The 14746-nt window shown below is 43.6% G+C and overlaps 1 non-coding gene across 1 annotated transcript; it reads right to left on the reverse strand.

Annotated features, from left to right (window-relative positions):
* Positions 1–14280: 14280 nt before the first annotated feature.
* On the reverse strand, positions 14281–14354 carry trnat-agu (transfer RNA threonine (anticodon AGU)). Its single transcript has one exon. It is a non-coding gene; the product is annotated as a tRNA-Thr (tRNA).
* Positions 14355–14746: the final 392 nt, after the last annotated feature.

The raw sequence follows: 14746 nt of genomic DNA on the forward strand, positions 1-14746 counted from the left end.
AGAGAAGACAGAATATGAGAATAAACTGACAAGAACTATAAATGAACTGTAAGACCATCTAAGGTATGCAAAAATCAGGTTAAGTGTAACTCCCTTACAAACGGTGGAGATTATAATGGGGAATAACGACATGGCAAAGGGCGTAAAAAATTACTGTTCTTTGTGCCCGTCTTCATGGAAGAAAGCACAAAAAACTGCCAAAAATAACAGCGATCCAAGGATCTAGCAAATGAGAGAGTAAAGGAAAATACTAATGGTAAAAATAAAGTAATAGAGAAGCTGCTGAGATGGAAAGCTGATAAAATCAAAGCAGTCGATGATCTACATCCCAGAGCTTAAAACAGGTGGCTATTGAGATAGAGGATGCATTGATTAACATTTTTTCAAAATAAGATAGATGCTGGAATAATTACTGCAGATTAGAGGGTAGCAAGAGGCTCCCCCATTTGAGACAAGAGGGAGATAAGAAACAAAGAACTATTGAAAACCTTAAAAACTCAAAAAAAACGTTGACCATGATTCCTCTTTCATTAATCCATTATTGACACTAGCCAATACTACTATTACTTTATAACGGGCCTGCTGTCTCTTCCTTAATAGTAGATTTTAGCATTTTTCCACTACTGACGCAGGATAACTTACCTGTAGTCCAACATTTTCTTTTCCCCTACCTACTGAAATCCTGGGGTTACATTTACTAGTGTCATCCAATCTTCCATCTCCATGAAGCTCTGGGTTGAAGTCTCAGTCACACTTTGGTCCCATTTGTTTCTTCAGTATAATATTGAGTAATTCTAATTTTCATCAGCCCTTCATTCACTCTAGGTTTGTCTTTCACGAATTTATGGAGCTTTTCTCTTCAAATAGCTTCAAGATCTTTGTTTAACATCCAAGTCATTTTCGTGTTTCCCAATATAATTACTTTGATCTCAATCTGCAGTGGACTCTTGCTAACCCTTACAAATTTTTTTGTTTCCTTTTATGATCTGAAGAAACTTTTCCATTATTTTTATATATTTGTTTTGCTGGATTATTCTTTTTTTTACTCCTTAGCTGAGTTTTTAAAATTTCCCTTCTATAGGCTTCTTTTGATCATTTCTTAAATCTAAAACTATCTTTAACTTCTTTTGAATGTCGCAGTTGGACCATTTTTTATCTTGTTAGGTTTTCGTACCTTAAAGAGAAATATATTTGCTGCAAACTTTGTGTTTATTATTTATATATTAGCTCTTCTCTGTGTACTATCATACCATTTTACTGCAGTTTCCCAATCTGTCTCAGCCAGCTCATGCCTCATACCTTAACTGTTTCCTTTATTTATATTTAGGACTCTGGTTCCATACTGAAATAACTCACTTCCAATCTTACATACAACTCGTATCATATTATGATCAGACTTCGTTAAATGCTCTTTAACCCCCAATAACTAACCCTTCTCACTCTGCAGTATTAGATCTGAAATAGCCTGTTCCTTCTTTTGTTCTTCAACATGTTGATCAAAAAAAATACGTACCTGAAGGACTCCAAGAATTTTTGTTCCACTCTATTACTGCTAATTTGGCTTACCTGGTCCATTTAACTATGATATAGTATTATTCTTGTTTATATGTACCTCCAGTACCTTGACTTGACTTATATTCTGCCCTACGTTACTGATACTATTTGGAAGTGTGCATTGTGCAAGCACTTCCAAGCAATTCTTTTTGCCACATACTATTTCATAATGCCGCCCAAAATGATTTTCCATCTCGATTTCCTGCGCTACGATCCTTTCTACTTCCATGTGTCCCTTTAGTTATTATCAGCACTATCCATTTTACTTGTTTTTATATTTAAGTTAAATATATTGAAATACTTGATTACTTTGCAACCACTGCTCTGTGTTCTACGTGCTTCTATTTGTGCCATTAATTCATCTGTCATGTTACTTGAATGCATACAGCATTTAAAAAGGGGTATCTAATATTGTCTTCTTAATATTCATTTCATTCTTGTGACGCTAGTTTAGGGTATAGTGGCAGATTTTTATGCTCTCACCCTTCCTCCTGGGCTCTGGTTTTCAATAAATATTTTGGTTTCTGATGCCTTCATGCATTTCTTTATCATCAGGGCTATCTCTTTTCCTTATCCATATTATTTATTGCTTCTAAAATGTTAAGTATACTGAAATTTTGCATTCCCAACCTTGGTCATTTTACAGCCGCTACTATGTATTCCACATAATTCTATTCAGAATGATGGAGTCATATAGCATTGAAACGAGGAATCTGGCCCATCATGTCCACGCTGACTAATGGGCAGACATCTGTATTAATCCCCTCTTCCAGCACTTCTCTGCCTGGGTGATTCAAGTGGTCCTCTGGACACTTCTTAAGTGCTGTCATCGTTTCTTCTGCCATTAATTCATTTGTTGTGTTGCCTGAATGCATGCAGCATTTAACTGGCGTTCCTTGTTGTCTTTTTTAAAATTTTTGACCCAACCACGGCTTTAGTTTGAGGTAAAATGTTTCTCACCCTTCCTAGCAGGTTCCAGTTATCAGTAAATATTTTGCTGTCCTGCATTTTTGCCCTGTACACTATCTTTCTAAATTTCATCTCACCCAGAGCCCTCTTTGCAAGGATTCAATCTAAAGTTATAAACGGTCCTAATGTTTCTTTTCGCTAGATTACCGGCTCCTACCTTACTCAAATGAAGTCCATCCTTACAGAACAGCTTCCTCCTTCCCCAGTACATATTCCAGTTCCCCATGAATTAAACCCATTTCTTCCACAGTAGCAGTCAACGCGACCAAAACTTAATAGCGCATATAACTCAAGTCAGTTATCAGGAGATTATATTGGGAGAAGAGAGAGAAGGGGGCGATAGAGAGAAGGGGGAGAGAGAGAGAAGGGTGTGGAGAGAGAGAGAAGGGGAGAGAGAGAAGGGGGAGAGAGAGAAGGGGGAGTGAGAGAGAAGGGGGAGTGAGAGAGAAGGGGGAGAGAGAGAGAAGGGGGAGGGAGAAGGGGAGAGAGAGGGGAGAGAGGGAGAGCTGGGGATTGAGGGATAAGCACGTGCATGCACATATGCAGTTTAAATTGCCAATAATAAGTGCAGATATCTTGGACCGTGTTCCTATGCTGTACTGTTTTTTTCTTTCTATTCTCTGACACCGTTTTATCCTATCTATGTCTTTAGTTCCAATCTGTATCACAACATATTATGTCCATTCCCTCCATATCCAAATTTGTCATATGTCCCAAGGAGGAGATCATAACTCTGACATTGACCAGACAACACAACTTCAGGGTTTGTTCTTGCAGCTACGGAGAACAGTATCTACATTGCCCTCTGTACCACAGTGTTAGTTTTATTTTGGTTTCAAACTTGAAGGCCCCCAGTAGTATGGTGCTTGTTCAGTTTTCTCATCCATCCTGCAGTCTCTGCTCTTATCCACTCACTGCAAATTTGTCATACCTGAACAAGCACAAACGTTGAGACTTTGCCAACGGAATCCCAATACCTGCCTTACTTGTAATCATTTGTCTTAGCTGATAAATTTTGTACAGTGTAACCTAAGCGTTGTGACTGCATCTTGGAACAAAGTCATACAGTCATAGAACACAAAATATTCCCTTTGGCCCTCCATGTCGATTCTAATCACCAAGTAACCATCTCCATTAATCCCATTCTAGCAGCACTCGGTCTGTAACGATCTATGCCTTGACAATTCAAGTGCTCATCTAGATACTTCACTTTTACCTCAGCCTTCTCCCTGAAGGCAAAACAATCCCAACCTAGCTCTTCTCATAATTAAAGCGCTCCATCCCAGGCAACATCCTGGTAAATCGCTCTGCACTTTCTCCAGTACAATCCTTCCTGTAGTGTGGTGACCAGAATGCGCTCAGTATTCTAGTTGTGGCTTAAACAATGTTTCATAAAATTGTACCATGACCTCCCTGCTCATACATTGAAGACCAATGAAGACCAGCATCCTTATGCTTCCCAACCTCCTTATCTACCGGCGTTGTCACATTTAGGGATCTATGGACTTGTAGAGCAATACCTCTATTTTCCTCAATACTCTATAGGGCTCTACCTTTCATGGTGTATGCTTCATAGTTATTAGACCTGTCGAAATGCATCACTTCGCATTTATCAAGATTAACTTCGATCTCATTACTCCACACAACTTGCCTGCTGATCAATACCAGTCATCAAACGAAGATTATCTTCCTCACTGTCGACAAGACCATTTTCGTAATTTCGTCATCTTTAAACTGCGTATAACAAACAGTAAGGGTCCCCGCACTGATTCCTGTGGTACACCACTAGTCACATGCTTCCAGTCACAAAAACAACCTTCCACCATCACCTTCCATCTCCTATCACCATACCAACTTTGGAGCCAATTTGTCAGCTTGAATTGGATCCCAAGGACCAGCCTTCCATGTGCGACTTTGCCAAAGGCCTTACTGAAGTCGCCATGTGTCGACCATGTTCACGAAATCCATCTGTTCGGGTTACTTTTCCCTCCTTAGTCTATCACAACATTGAAATCTCAGACTTCGGTTCATCACGTCTGAGCCGAAGTTCCTTGAGCTGCACAAATTTCCTGCACTTGTGGCTATTTTTGGACCACAATGGTTCCATCAGTTCCCATATACTACAGCTACAACGCACCATCTGTCCTGCTATCCTGTCTTAATTTAATTAATTTATGCCATTATTGTTTTGAAAAATAAAAGTTGCACAGTTGCACTAACCCCATTAATATCTCACACTGAGCAAAAATCACACTCTGCTGTCAACGGGGACTGCACCATGCCTTAGTAAAACACACAGATGTTCCTTCCCATGTTCCACGGATCCTGAGTCAGTGGATTTCAGTTCCAGTTGGTTACATGGCAAACTTTCTTGCGTAACACTTCATAGTACTTTTTCACCACTGCAAAGGACTGTAAGGTTATAAAAATCTAATAATTAAAGAAATATAAACAGAGAAATACTTTAAAAGTAAATTCCGCCTAGCTTGCCGATGTCCAAATTCCATAAGCACTGCGCCCAGAGTGCGCAGTTGGTGATGTTAAGTACAGCTGTCAAGTACAGATTCGAGGTTATTTGAGAAGTTATTCAAAGTTCCCTTTGCAACAGGCAAGGATTGTCTTTCTGGCTTTGAAAACCCCTCTTATATTCCTCGTATTCATCAGGATCGACCTTTGGGTTTCAGATTGTAGATCGTGTTCAAAGTGCTGAGAAATTCACGTATGTAGCGATGATCAGCCAGGTGGAAGATCTCTAATGTTCATTTCACCCAGCAAATCTTCTTTAGGCCATGAGGTATAAGTTTGCGTTTGCCGTATGGTCCCTGCAGACCTGATTTTATTTTCATTTAAAGTGCAATGGAGTTTCTGGTTTGAAAATGCCTTGCACTTTTGGCTAATTCACTCCTTGATCTCTTGAACATTCCCATCAAATCAGTCCTGAAATGTTCTAGTGCAGAAGCCAAGTGCCACTTAACAGGTGTCCCTTCATGGCAGTCAAAACATTGTGGATGCTAGTCGGTTGTAGGTGGTTAGGAGTTGTCAGGTTATACATGAAGTTCTGAATGAGAAGTGAATTCTTTGTGGGGGTCTTTCAGCTCTTTGTCCTTGACCTTAATCCAGAAGAAGTGTTGTTTGTATCAGTATTTTTTTGGCCATTCTGATGAGTTACAAGAACAGATTAGACGATGATCAGTCCAGCATTTAGCTGTGCCTGTCAGGACACAGGTGATGCAAACATCCTTGTGGTCTCTTACTCAATGACGTCATCGGAAAAATGACAAGGCTTGGATCGAGTGCGTTGCCATGATATTTCCCTGACGAAAGCAGGTGTTGGTCATGACAGGGCTCTATTCCAAACCTTTTACCAAACGGAGAATTCAGTTGGAGCTAACTTCAGTTGAAATTTAGTTGGAAATATCCGGACATGCTATCTTCTCGCAGCTACCATCGGGCGGGAGGTAGAGAAGCCTGAAGTCCCACACCAACAGATTCAAGAACAGCGACGTCCCTTCAACTATGCGGTTCTTGAACCAACTGGTACAACCCTAATCATTACAGTTTAGCAACACTATGACCACTTTAATCACTTTGCACTAAAATAGACGTATTTTTGTTCTGATTGCGTTGTTTCTTGTAAAAATTGTGTATAACTTATGTTATGTTCTTGCTAATGCTGCTATATGATGTAATGTGCCTGTAATGCTACTTCAAGTAGGTGTTCCTTTGCACCTGAGCATACATGTACTTGTGCATATGAAAATAAACTCGACTTTGACTTTGACTTCGGCTTTTCCTTCTCCGCCTTGCCATACTTTTCCGGAGTACTATATTTTTCTTTCTCTGTTAACCCTAGCATTAAAATTTCCTCGAGGAGCCATTTGTCTCACTCCAGAAGTCAGCCCATGGATTGCCCGTATTCAACGCAGAAGTCGTCGTTGGCCTGAACTGTAACTTCCAGAGTTCGGTAAACGTGCAGATGACTGGGGCATGATGCGTCCGCTGTAAAGTGATCTGGAAGGTCAAGAAATGTTTGTCCATCCCGTATGGAAGTAGATGCGATGCTAAACCAACTCATTCCGGAAGACAAATCACCTCATGAAGATATTGTTCTTCTTCGCTGTTTTGTCATTCCATAAAATGTACCCACCACCTTGACCTTTGATCTGGCCCTATTCTGCCTCTCGAGCCTTACTGTCCACATCAAAGCATGGGCAATCAGAATTCACTGAGGCGGAAAAGGATTAAAGGTTGCTCGATGAATAGAAGTGAAATATACGACTGGAATACTGCTTGAATTTTTTGTATCAATCTTTCATGTCAGAATGGGTGCAGCATGAAAAGAGGCCATATGTCCCATTGAATATGCACTGGTTCCAAGCTTGCCACCAAAATCAAATACCTCATCCTTTCCAGGAAAATTATTTCCCTTCACATATTTATCAGCTCCCTTTGGAATGCTGTCATTTAGTTTGTACTCTTTACTGCGACTGTTTATGGATTATAGACAATACTTGCTTGCTGGGTGAGGTTATTCTTCATGTCATTTATGGTTCTGTTTTATTCCTTGCCCATTCCACTAATAGAAACGGTGTCTCTTGATCTTTTCCGCCTATATCTATAGTGATTTTAAATAGCTTTATCAGATCCCCTTGTAAACCTCTCGCTTCCAAGGAGAACAATGCCAACTTTTTCAGACTGTTCATATAACTGAAGTGCCTCAACTCTGGAATAATTTTGTAAATACCTTCTGTCCCTGCGCTAACGCAATTACAGCTTTTCTAAAGTGAGGCATCCAATGTAACTTTACATCTTGTTGCATTAAATTTAATCTTCCAGACTTCAGGCTATTCCACTGCTAATTTTGACCCTGATTATTTGCTTCTAGGATTTGTTCCACTGTTGAAATAAACTGACTGATCTGATCTGTACTCACTGGGTTTATTCCAACGTCTTTGTTGAACCATCGTGTAATGTCTGCAGTTTTCCAGCTAGGGGACAGCATCCCTGAATATTTAGAAATTTTGAAGGTGATGTTCAGAGGCTCTGCAATTCCCCCCTTATTTTCTTGAGCCACCTGAGTTGGAGCCTTCTGCAGCTGATCGTTTACTTCCCTTTTTTTAAAATCTAATCAGACTCAGCTGACACTGAAATTGCAACTGAGGTTCGAAAAGCAGAAATAACTGCAGATGGTAAGAAAAAAATATAAGATATTGTAGCGGTTGCTACCGCGGAATAAAACAAGACTCTACTCGGAGGATTGCCAAACAGAACTGGTTTATTTTCCCGCCCTGTGCGGGCCCTTTAAGGGAGAATGTTCCCGCCCAAAACAACCGGCAATGACGTAAGTGCTACGTCATCAGGACTTTCCCGCGCGCGGGTTCTCCCTGTTGCTCCCTGATGACGCCGCCATCTTGGGCTTCGTCTTTCGCCCCCCCCCCCCCCAGAACCGGCGAGACAGTCCCCAAGGTCGGTGGGCTGTGCCAGCTGCCGCTTGGGGGGGGGCGGGGGGGCGACCTCTGCGTCGCGGCGTGGCAACCTCGACAGGCTGTTGCAGATCCAAATGGGCCGGTTTGAGGCGGTCCGCCGTGAAAACCTGTTCCCTGCCTCCAGTGTCCAAAATAAAAGTGGATCCGTTATTCCGTATGACTCGGAACGGTCCCTCATATGGTCGTTGCAATGGCACCCGAGGTGTGCCCCTGCGAACGAAAACAAACTTACAGTCCCGTAGTTCCTTGGGCTGGCAGGATGGGGCTTGACTGTGCCGTGAGGTGGGAATCGGGGCCAAGGCACCAAGCTTCTCGCGCAGTCTTTGTAGGACTGCTGGGGGTTGTTCCCCTTGGTCCCGAAGGGCAGGTATGAAATCCCCGGGGACAACTAGTGGCGCCCCGTATACAAGCTCAGCTGACGAAGTGCGGAGGTCTTCTGTCGGCGGCCAGCCGCCGTAGCCATCAGCGGCGGCTGGCTCTGGCGTTTCCCTGAAACTTGAAGGGTGGGCGGCATCGACGGGCCTCCGCACCCCACCTCTGATGGTAGAAGCACAGCTGGTCACCCGTGTCGTCGTCTGCGATCCTGGGGCGTGGCTTCTCGGTTGCTGGGGCCGGGCGAGGCGGGCGTTGGGCTCGCGGCCTGGTGATTTGACTGACGGACAAACTGCTCTCGCGCTTGGCCCTCCACAGGACATCTGCCCGGGCGGCCACCTCACGGGGGTTGCTGAAGTCGGCGTCAGCTAACAAGTGGATGTCATCGGGGAGCTGTTCGAGGAAGGCCTGTTCGAACATCAGGCAGGGCTTTTGTCCCTCGGCCAATGCCAGCATCTCATTCATTAGGGCAGATGGGGATCTGTCCCCCAGGCCATCCAGATGAAGCAGGCGGGTGGCGCGCTCACAGCAGGAGAGGCCGAAGTTCCGGATCGAAATGTCTTTGAAAGCCGGGTACTTATCTTCCTCCGGAGGTGACTGGATGAAGTCTCCAACCTGGGCGGCTGTCTCCTGGTCCAGAGAGCTAACCACATGGTAGTACTTCGTGGAGTCGGAGGTGATCTGCCGAAGGTGGAATTGTGCTTCGGCCTGGTCAAACCAGACGCTGGGCCGAAGTGTCCAAAAGGTGGGCAGCTTGAGGGCCACTGCATTGGCTGCTGCGCTGTCGTCCATTTCGTGGGTCCAAAAGCCGTTTGGACCATCGGGGTCACCAATGTAGCGGTTGCTACTGCGGAATAAAACAAGACTCTACTCGGAGTATTGCCAAACAGAAAAAGTTTATTTTCCCGCCTTGCACGGGCCCTTTAAGGGAGAATGTTCCCGCCCAAAACAACCGGCAATGACGTAAGTCCTACATCATAAGGACTTTTCTGCGCGCGGGTTCTCCCCATCGCTCGGAAAGACGAGGCCCGCGGCCATCTTGGGCCTTGTCGCTCCGACGCCGCGCGACCCGACTGCCGAGCCGGTTCGCCCGACTAGACAGTGAGTCGCCACAATATCTTTATTAGTCACATGTGCATCAAAACACACAGTGAAATGCATCTTTTGCGTAGAGTGTTCTGGGAGCAGCCCACAAGTGTCGCCACGCTTCCGGCGCCAACATAGCATGCCCACAACTTCTTAACCCGTACGTCGTTGGAATGTGGGAGGAAACCGGAGCATCCGGAGGAAACCCACGCAGACATGGGGAGAACGTACAAACTCCTTACAGACAGCGGCTGGAATTGAACCTGGGTCACTGGCGCTGTAATAGCTTTACGCTAACCGCTATAGAAATTTAGCATTTAAAAACACTAAGGAGTTGCAATTTTTTGTCAGATTGGGAAGCATCAATAGAGGGAGAAAGAACATCTTGATAAAAGCAGATGAATCAGAAACGGTAACTCTGTTTCTTTCTCCATAGGTGAAGTATAACTAGAGGTCATTGAATTTAAGGAAAGGGGTGAAAGATTCAGTAAGGATTTGAGGCAGAGCTTTCTTTCACCCAGGGTGATCGGAATCTGGAACACACTGCCTGACTCGCACAGCAATTTGAAAGGATCTGGACGAGAATTTAAATCACCAGTATATATTACACTCTGGACAAAGTGCCAGTAAATAGGATCGGTTTAGATCGATACTTGTCTCCATGTTCTTTAACACCATGAGCTATTGCCTGACTTGGTGAATATTTTCTGCATTTGTGGTTCTAATTTCAAAATGAAATCACTAAGCAATCTATAAACATTTATTGGTACCAATTACAACCTAACGCTTTGCGGAACGCTTTCCAGCGCCAGCGACACAGATTCCAATTCGGCCACTGCCTGTAAGGAGTTTGTACGTTCTCCCTGTGTTTGCGTGGGTTTCCTCCAGGTGCTCCGGTTTCCTCCCACATTCCAACACGCACGAGTTAGGAAATTGCGGGCACGCTATGTTCGAGGCGGAAACGTGGCGGCACTTGCGGGCTGCTCCCAAAAAACTCTACGCAAAAAAGATGCATTTCACTGTGTGTTTCGATGTTCATGTGACTAATAAAGATATCTTATCTTCTGATACACCAGTCTTGCTGTTTCAAAAGTTTCAGTGGCCTCATGATACCAGTGCAAATTATTCCAAATAGAAATTCTGCACTTTGTGTAAGAAAATAATTTCCCACATAAAGTAAGAAAATAATAATTGAGATTATTGAGTGCATACACTGGAATCAATGTTTAGATCGAGTGTTGGACATGGAATGAGATGATGAATTCTTAACATAAACTAACTTCATTGTCCTTTACAACATAGAACAGTGCTGCACAGGAACGGTCCCTTTGGACCACAAAGTCGTCCACAGCCATGAAGTTCACGTGTCTGTCTAAACGCCTGTTAAATTCTGCTATCATATGTTTTTGCTAACACGTCTGGCAGTGCATTCCAGATACCAAGAATGCTGTGTAAAAAAAATGCTTCACGCATCTCCTTTAAAGTTTCCCACTTTCATCTTAAAGCCATGCCTTTGACACTTTCACCCTACTGATACTTCATATACTTCAATTACGTCGCCCCTCAGCTTTCCTTGCTCCAGAGTTAACCATCCAATTTTGTCGAAACTCTCCTTGTAGCTAATACTCTAACTCAGGCAACATCCTGACAAACCTTTACTGCTTCCTCTTCAAAACCTCCAAATACTTCTTGTAGTGTTGCAACCAGAACTGCACCCAATGCTCCAAAGGTAGCCTAACCAAAATTTTATACAGCAGAACAATGACTTAGCAAACTTTTACACTCAGTGGCCGGACCTATGAAGGCAATAATACCATACACACCCTTTACCACCCTATCCACGTGTTGCTACTTTCAGAGAGCAATGGACTTGCACCCCAAGATCCCTCTGGACATCACCGCACCTAAGGGTCCTGCCATTTACCGCATTTGACCTCCCAAAATGCACCACCTCACACTTGTCTGGATTAAATTCCATCTGCCGCTTTGCCACCAAAATGTTCAGCTGTTCTATATGCTGTTATATACAAGATAATCTCTGTGATTTTGCTGCACGAAAGTTTTTCATCGTATTTGTATCTTACTGTATTTGTGCACACGACAATAAACTTGACTTGAAATTATTACCTTCCTTAATTATCAGATTTCATCACTTGTAGCCTTTGTGCCCCTGCTTGGTATTAGTATTGGTATTGGTTTACTATTGTCACTTGTACCAAGGTACAGTGAAAAACGTGTCTTACAAACCGATCTTACAGGTCAATTCATTACACAGTGCAGTTACATTAAGTTAGTACAGAGTGCATTGATGCAGTACAGGTAAAATGAACAATAACAGTACAGAGTGAAGTGTCACAGCTACAGACAAAGTGCAGTGCAATAAGTGGCAAGGTCACAACAAGGTAGATTGTGAGGTCATAGGTGTATAAGGGAACTGTTAAATAGTCTTATCACTGTGGGGTAGAAGCTGTCCTTAAGTCTGGTGGTACGTGCCCTCAGGCTCCTGTATCTTCTACCCGATGGAAGAGGAGAGAAGAGAGAACGTCCCGGGTGGGTGGGGTCTTTGATTATGCTGGCTGCTACACCAAGACAACCAGAGGTAAAGACAGAGTCCAAGGAGGGGAGACTGGTGTCCATAATGTGCTGGGCTGTGTCCACAACTCTCTGCAGCTTCTTGCAGTCCTGGGCAAGAGCAGTTGCCATACCAAGCCGTGATACACCCTGATAGGATGCTTTCTATGATGCATCAGTTAAGTTGGTGAGAGTCAAAGGAGACAAACCAATTTTTTTTAGCCTCCCGAGGAAGTAGAGGCGCTGGTAAGCTTTCTTGGCCATGGCATCCACGTGGTTTGTCCAGGACAGGTTGTTGGTGATGTTCACTCCCAGGAACTTGAAGCTATCAACCCTCTCGACCTCAGCACCATTGATGTAGACAGGTGCATGTACACCGCCCCCTTTCCTGAAGTCAATGACCAGCTCTTTAGTTTTATTGACATTGAGGGAAAGGCTGTTGTCAATGACACCATTCCACTAAGCTCTCTATCTCCTTCCTGTACTCCGACTCATCACTGTTTGAGATATGGCCTACAACGGCGGTATCATCTTCAAACTTGTAGATGGAGTTAGAGCAGAATCTGGCCACACAGTCATGAGTGTATAGGGAGTAGAGTAGAGGGCGAAGGACGCAGCCTTGAAGTGCACCAGTGTTGAGAATAATCGTGGAGGAGGAATTGCTGCCTATCCTCACTGATTGCGGTCTGTTTGTTAGAAAGTCAAGGATCCAGTTACAGAGGGAGATGTTGAGTCCTAGGTCTCAGAGTTTGGTAACAAGCTTGCTTGGTATTATTGTATTGAAGGCAGAGCTGTAGTCAATAAACAATAGCCTAACGTAAGTGTCTTTACTGTCCAGATGCTCCAGAGCTGAGTGAAGGGCCAGGGAGATGGCATCCGCTGTAGACCTGTTTAGACGATAGGCGAATTGCAATGGGTCCAGGTTGTCTGTTAGGCTGGAGTTGATGCGTGCCATGACCAACCTCTCAAAGCACTTCATGATGGTGGATGTCAGAGCCACTGGTCGGTAGTCATTGAGGCATGTTTATTACCCACCATCCTGTCTCCAACTTCACCTTCCCGTCCCCTCCCTCCTGGCTTATTTGTTTCTTTTCGTTTTCATTCTTTTTGTCTGCTTCCAACCTTCTTCCTCCTGTCTCGTCCAGCTCCACATCTCCCCACTCCAACTCCTGGTCCTTCTGCCCATCATTTCCCACCCCTCCTCTGTCCACCTATTAGCTACCAGCCCCTGTTTCACCTCTCCCACCCCCCACCCCCCTCCATTTATACATATCTTACCTTTCCACTCTCAGTCCTGATGCAGGGTCTCGACCCGAAACGGCATCAATCCCCCTGACCGCACAGATGCTGCTCGACCCATTGAATTTCTATGGCAGTTGGCTTTTTTTTCCAGCAATACACAAAACGTGTTGGAGGAACTCAGCATGTTCCCCACATTCCAGCATCTGCAGTTTCTTGTACCTTCACCAATTTTTGTGTTTTTTGCAACCGTATTAATCAGACCACTAACATGTTCTTTAATTGATATTTATGTTACAAAGAACCGAGGTCACAGAACTGACCCTAGCGGAACACCACAGACCCCCAGTCATAAAAGCACCCCACCACCATCACAATTTGTCTTCAATTAACAAGCCAATGCTTTATCCAATTTACCAATTTAAAGTGAATTCCATGTCACTTAATCTGTTCTGACTTTTGGTAGTGATTCGCTATCCTTTCACTTCCGACTACCCTTTTTGGGGTCATTTTCCACGGACGTTTATTTCCTTGCCTGTGTCCAAAATCACGAAAAGCTCATGAACAGAACCGATTTGTGGATCCGTTGTTAACTTTTAAGAGGGCAGACCCTAATTTCCGAGGTCATGTTTAGATTCTACTGCCAACCTTATGTGTTTATGTATTTCTATTATGTTGTCCTTCTGAAATATTGACGGTGAACTTCCAGTATGTGTCTCTTACTTTCCAGCTGTAAACGTCAACCCGCATCCTTTCGTCTGGTCACGTGGAGATTTTTCTGTGTTCGGTTTCAACAAAAGGTTCTCATCCAGAAAGTTATCCAAGTTTTCCTTCGAACAACGTAAGTTGTGGTGCTGAACATATTTTTTTTTATTCTGCACTTACACCAAATTACTGATTTCTTCGAATTTGCCGTTAAATTATTCTTCAACAGTGACCACTGCGAGCGCCACAACACGTCTCCCTACCGATGCAGGAAAATAAATCAAAGTAGGTGAGGATAAGGCTCTGCTGGGATTCGAACCCAGGATCTCCTGTTTACTAGACAGGCGCTTTAACCAACTAAGCCACAAAGCCGCCTTATAAATGTGATGCATTACATTACATTTTATTTTCCTTTCTTTGCTTGCTGAAATGCAATCAATTTCAGTTTTATTATTGCAAGGCAATAAAGGCAAGGCAAGGTAATTGAGCCACGTTAAGTTAGGAAATCGCGACAAAACAGTCTTAAAATTGTCCAACAAAGACAGGGAAAGGAAGAATATAGTGGCGGAAGTGATAAAGGGGGTATTGGATTGCGAGAGAGAGAGAGAGAGAGTTGTAGACTCGAAGGTAACAACCCTTCTATGATCACATGTCCATGCTGGCCATTTATGTATACTGAATTCACTCCCAACTCTGTCTGTAGCCTTGGTGCTATGGTGTTTCAAGTGTTCATCTAAATACTTCTGAAATGTTGTGAGAGTATC

Source organism: Pristis pectinata, chromosome 20 (genome assembly GCF_009764475.1).
Source record: "Pristis pectinata isolate sPriPec2 chromosome 20, sPriPec2.1.pri, whole genome shotgun sequence".
NCBI classification, from domain to species: domain Eukaryota; kingdom Metazoa; phylum Chordata; class Chondrichthyes; order Rhinopristiformes; family Pristidae; genus Pristis; species Pristis pectinata.